This window comes from Ovis aries, chromosome 11 (assembly GCF_016772045.2).
Source record: "Ovis aries strain OAR_USU_Benz2616 breed Rambouillet chromosome 11, ARS-UI_Ramb_v3.0, whole genome shotgun sequence".
NCBI lineage: Eukaryota > Metazoa > Chordata > Mammalia > Artiodactyla > Bovidae > Ovis > Ovis aries.
The window spans coordinates 15,309,393-15,315,498 of record NC_056064.1 but is presented as its reverse complement, the minus strand read 5'-3'; the positions used below and the strand labels follow the sequence as shown (position 1 = coordinate 15,315,498).

General features: G+C 47.7%; 1 pseudogene; it reads left to right on the top strand.

Moving 5' to 3' along the window:
• The first annotated feature begins 614 nt into the window (after positions 1-614).
• Positions 615-1,276, top strand: LOC101114373 (ribosomal protein eL22-like 1; annotated as a pseudogene).
• Positions 1,277-6,106: the final 4,830 nt, after the last annotated feature.

The window sequence follows — 6,106 nt, the reverse complement described above, 5'->3', positions numbered from 1 at the left end:
GCCCCCAAAGCCAACATAGCATTCAGCAAAATCAGATTATGGAAAAGTCTACAGGATAAAGGACACAGGGTGTCCTTTAAAAAATAAATTCCAGGAAAAAAAAAAAGATTGGAAATAGAAACTCTAGATTAAAGGACACATAAAAGACTTATCCATCAATCAAAATACACACACCTTAGTGGAACCTGACAAAAACAAGCAAAGTGTAGAAAAAACATTTATGATATAATCAAGAAAATTTTGGTACTAATTAGATGTTTAATGAAATTAAGGGATTAACACTCACTTTGGGGTATGCACCAATTAGCTATTGCTGAGTAACAAAGCGCTCCAAAATGTAGTGACTTGAATCAACAGCTGTTTTGTATGCTCATGATTTTGTGAGTCACCAGTTTGGGCAGGTATCATCTGGAATTGCTCAGATGATATCCTGCCCAATGTAATCAGGTCACTCATAGGTATGCACTCAACTATGCCTCTGCCTCTCTCCAGGAGGCCCGCCACTTTCAAGAGGGTCAGCCTGGGCTTTAGGTGTCTTCATATGCTGGGAAAAGAATTTGCAGCAACAACAAGTAAGGTAAGGCCATTCTCTACTCGCACAACTGGCCTTCAAGATGGCGCCAAAGAATGACAAGAAGCTTAAGTCAACCTGGAAGTTCAATTTAGACCTTACTCATCCAGTAGATGGAGAAGGCAATGGCACCCTACTCCAGTGCTCTCGCCTGGAAAATCCCATGGGCAGAGGAGCCTGGTGGGCTGCATGCAGTCCATGGGGTGGCCGAGTCGGACACGACTGAGCAACTTCACTTTCACTTTTCACTTTCATGCATTGGAGAAGGAAATGGCAACCCACTCCAGTGTTCTTGCCTGGAGAATCTCAGGGATGGGGAAGCCTGGCGGGCTGCTGTCTATGGGGTCGCACAGAGTTGGACACGACTGAAGGGATTTAGCAGCAGCAGCAGCAGCATCCAGTAGAAGATGGAATTTTTGATTCTGGAAATTTTGAACAGTTTCTACAAGAGAAACTTACAATGAATGGAAAAACTGGGAATCCTGGCAAGGCTGTCCACGTTTCAACACTTCAAGAGTAAAATCACAGCTGTTTCTGATAAACAGGTATCCAAAAGACATTTGAAATACTTTACCAAGAAATAAATTCCATGAACAGAACAATCTTTGTGATTGGTTTGGTGTGGCTGCATCTGACAAGGAGACTTCCAAACTTCATTACTTACAAATTAGTAAAGATAAAGATGGATCCGAGTCTGAGGACTAGATGAAGCCATCCCATATAGGGATGCTAATGAGATGCTTTATTTGCTAATAAAACAAGTAAAACATACAAGAGGAACTTCTTGAAGTGGATCTTTACCTTATCAGTTTTTTAATGAATAAAAAAATTACTCTGTTAAAAAAATAAAAGAGCATTTATCATCTAGCAATAAATATTCAGTACATTTATATGTGTATAAATATATCTTTAATATGGCATATTATAATGCTGCATACAAATGATATACTTCAAAGTAATTGAGAGTGGGTGGGCATGGAGATGAAAGAAGATTGTGAGTTTATTGAGATTGATGGATGAGTATATGATGGTGACTATATGACTGTCTCTACTTTTGCATGTGGCTGAAGTTCTTAATGATATCAAGTTCTCTTTTTAATGACTGGTTAATTTCCAAATTCCATTGGGTCCAATGACAGGACCCATGAGAAACAAGGGCACCCTCATCATTGTAGCTGCTTCCAAATATCGTGTCCTGCTTCCTAAGGTAAAGAGGACTGAGGCAACATGAGGGGAGCTTTTCCATGCCCTCTGCTTCCTTCCCCTCTCTGGAGAGTCAAGCGAAACTGAACCGCTTGTACAAGCCACGTGGCGGGTGTGTAACTCGGTCAGCCCGGGCATACCCCATACCTATGATTTTATTTATTAGCGTTCACTTTTCTTCCCAGGTTATTTTGAAACTTGGGACACGGACCTCTTCTGGATGATAAATTGCAAACTATTGTAATTATTAAGATAAAGAAGAATGAGAAAATGGGGACTCGGGAGCTGTAAAGAGGGTGGGGGAAAGAGGCAGGGGCCTCCATGAATAGGAAGTTAATAGAGAAGGAGGAAGAGAAAAGGAGATGAATCACATCCAACTGGGGTCAATCAACATTCACCGCATGCATAATGTGTATTGAACATTTGTCTGGAGAGAAAAGGGGAAAATGTTAAAGTAAATGGGATGTTATTCGTCCTCTTAAAGTGCCTACTGCCATTTATTCACTCAAAACATGTATCGGAGTGCCTAGTGCATGCCAGGCTCTGTTGGAGTCTAGATGATAATGAAAAGATGATTTAACACACTTTCCCAATTGGCATTAATGAGGGCTGTTCCAGTTGTAATAATACATTACAATTCAAATCAGCTTTAAGCAGAAATGAGAACTCACTGGCTCGTCTAACTGGAAAGTCTAGGGGTGGCTTCAGGCGCATCTGGATCCAGGTGCTCTGGCAATGTTGCCAGGAACCTGTCTCTCTCCATCTCTTGGATCAGCTTCCTCCTGTGTGGGCATCATTCCCAGACAGACTTTCCCACTGGCAGCAACAAGTTTACATCCTACCATGTTGGCAGCAAGTGTCCTGGGATTGGGGCTCCGTGGAACAGTGTGGCCCAGTGCCTGTTCCTGGTCAGGGAGAAGGGATGCTCGGATGGGCCAAGCCTAGATGGCGGGCCTGGCTTTGCAACTGGGGAAGAGGCTGGACCTCCTCAGCCTCAGCACAGAGAGAGGAGAAGTTTCCCCAAAGGATACTCACAGTGCGGCCTCTGGAGGGAGGGACGGTGGAGATTGGCTGAGCAAAGCAATCAGTGCTCTCCCAGGGCCTTAGAGTCATTCATTCACCCGCTGCTTTCACTCAATAAATCTTCACCGAGTGTGCGTAGTGTTTCAGGCTCTATTCTAGGTGCCGGAGATACCAACAAGACAAAGGCACTGGGATTGTGTTCCTGAATTGAGGACAGAAAACAAAGATATCAGCAACATATTTGTATTTAAGTTACAGATCATGGTGTCCCGTGAAGCAAGTAACACTGGAGACGCTTCAGAAGATGGGCTAGTGGGGAAAGCTCATTGCGATGGCTTGTGCAAGCTGAGACGGGGAGGCTGAAAGGAGCCTTGAGCATCCCATGTGCATAGCAGGCGAGTAGACAGACACCCTGCCCAGCAGGACAGCAAGTGTCCTGTAAAATGGACAAGATCCCTCCCTTGGGACATCAGGGAGGAAGCAATGAAGTCCTCTGGAAGGGCTGAGGGAGGGCAAGCACAGGGCGGGGTCAGGAGGCTTTGCACAAACTCTTCTGTTGCTGTTGTATCTAGAGTCGGACACGACTTAGCAACTGAACAACAACAACAATCCTCTTTTTGGCCTCAAGGTAAGGCATGGGGCATCCTAGTTCCTCCACCAGGGACTGAACCTGCACCAATTGCAGTGGAGGGATGGAATCAACCACTGGACAGTCAGGGGAGTCCCCGCACAGTCATTTAAACTAAGTCTTCACAGATGAGTAGATACAAGGTAGGTCATGAATGAGAGAATTGTAGGCAAGGGGATCAGGCACGTTTGAGGAAGAATGAAGCTCAGCCTAGTGGACACTTGGAGTGACAAGGGAGAGGCTGGGCTCACCGGCTAGGGGTTAAACAAGGCCTTGATTGCTTTGTTAACCACCCACTGGTTTGAATGAATGAATCTCTCTCCTTTTTATCCCCCAACAACTAACACATCTTGATGAAGCCAGATAGAGGACGAGGGGAGTACCAAACAGAGTCAAGCATGACCCCTGACCTCAGCTTGCTGGCTTGTGGAGTCCGCTAATGGACCGTGAGTGAGGCTCACCTTGACTCTTCACTGGAAAAAGGCTTGGATACAATCTAGGGCTCCTTGCAATTTTCTAATCGGGCGGGGCAGTGAGATTCAGAGAGGGCAGGCACCTCGAACAAGGTCACACAGAACAGAGACCAGAATCAGCCACTCCCCCAGCTTCTGGGCAAATGAGGGCTTTACCCCTGGGACCCTCCACCTTGAGGTCCTATTTCTACCCTCAGGACTCCCGGTGCGAGCCCAGGTTGTTAACATATGAAGAAGGGGTGGAAACTCCCCAGCCTTTACTTCCCCAAGTCCAGTTCCTGCAACTTGACCCCGATGTCTCGGGGTCAGACTTTCCCCCCGAGCCCACCTCGAGTTGGTCAGTCAGTCTCACAGTGCAGTGCTGGGGACTGGAGCCCAGCTTCCCACAGAGAGAATCATTGCCTCCCTTCCTCTGAGCAACCTAACCTCTCTGCCCAGGGTGCTGTTCAGAGAAGCAGGAGTTGAACTCAGCTCCCCCAGGGTCATTTTCAGCAACTGAAGATTCTTCCAGGAAGCCCTCCAGGAAGGTTGTTTGTGGACTGCACAGGGTTTGCACCGGGCAGGGGACTTAAGAGTGGGCTAGCTGGAGGCGGGAAGCTGCGACGGCCAGAAACATGAGCCTAGGTCCTTCCCTCTCTCTCAGCCCTGACCATCGTGCCCACATCCACTCTTCCTCAAGTGGCTGCTTCGAGTGATACATGGGGTGAGCAGAGCACTTTGCAAAAAGCCTGGAGGCCTTTTTGCCTTGCTCTGCCTTGGGCCACTGGCTCTGCCTCTCCAGGCCTCCCTTCCATCATCTCTAATAGGGATGCTTACATGTTTACACGTGTGCCTTTCTCTTAGGCGGTGCTGACAACAATCACTGATTGCTGGAGGCCACCCCGAAGCTTCCCAAAGGCCATCAGTCATCATGGTCTCTGTGCAATTGTGAAATGGGGCCTTTATCTTTAATTAAAAATGGTTTTGGTTAAGAGTTGGGACTGTGCCCTCTCAGCCGGGAGATGCTCCCAGAACATCCCAGAAGCAGTAGGAAGGAGCCATCAAGACTAGCGTGGCCAGATCAAACACAGACCCCCCACTTGATGTAGATTTTGGAAAAACACTAAATACATTTTTTAAAGTAAGTATATCTCAAATCTTCCATGGGGCATCCTTATACCAAAAACATTTATTTACTGCTGATCTGAAATTTAAATTAACTGACCATCATGTGCTGTATTTTAAATGGACAACCTACAAAGGCCTACTGTATACATATGCATATATACACACTGCGTGGAACTCCGCTCAATGTTATGAGGCAGTCTGGATGGGAGGGAGATTTAGGGAAGGATGGATACACGTACATGTGTGGCTGAGTTCCTTCGCTGTTCACCTGACGCCGTCACAACATTGTTAATCGGCTATGTGTGCTGTGCTTCGTTGCTCAGTCGTGTCCGACTCTTTGCAACCTCACGGACTGTAGCCCACCAGCCTCCTCTGTCCACAGGGATTCTGCAGGCAAGAATACTGAAGTGGGTTGGCATGCCCTCCTCCATATTGACCAGTTATACCCCGATAAAAATTAGAAAGTTAATTAATTAGCTGATCATCCTGTGTTTTTATCTGCTCTGTCAGAGTCAGGCCCAGGTGATGGAGGAAGGGTTGCAGGACACTAGCTTTCGGGGGCTTTCCTGGCAGTCCAGTGGTTAAGACTCTGCACCTCCGTTGCAGGGTGTGCGGGCTCACTCCCTGGTCCAAGCACTAAGATCCCACATGCCAGGTCGCAAAACCAAAAAAAAAAAAGGGAAAAAAAGCGCCTGACTGCATTTCCACCCCTCCCCTCCCAGCCCTTGTCCTGCTCCTGTGTGGTCCTCCCTGCCATGGTGCTGGGAGAAGGGAGCAGGGAAGGAGACGTGGGGAATCCCTGCCTCCCCCCCCCACCCCGTCACCACCAAGAGCAATGGCAGGGGTGAGAAAGCGTTGGAAAATAAGGCAGAGAGACAGGACCTTCCTGGAGGCTGCCTGCCGCTGCAGGAGTGGGCCGGCAGGGGTGGACGGAGGGGCCACGGAGCCCCAAGTTCAGACCGTGGGCCCTGTGTGCTGGCCCCTGAGATGGCAAAGCTTCTTAGAGGTAAATTATCTCCCTGCGAAGCAGCACGAACCCCAGCGGAGACAGAGCAGAACAAAAGCCGATTACTGCTGACAAGCTGGGGTTTTTTTTAAGCC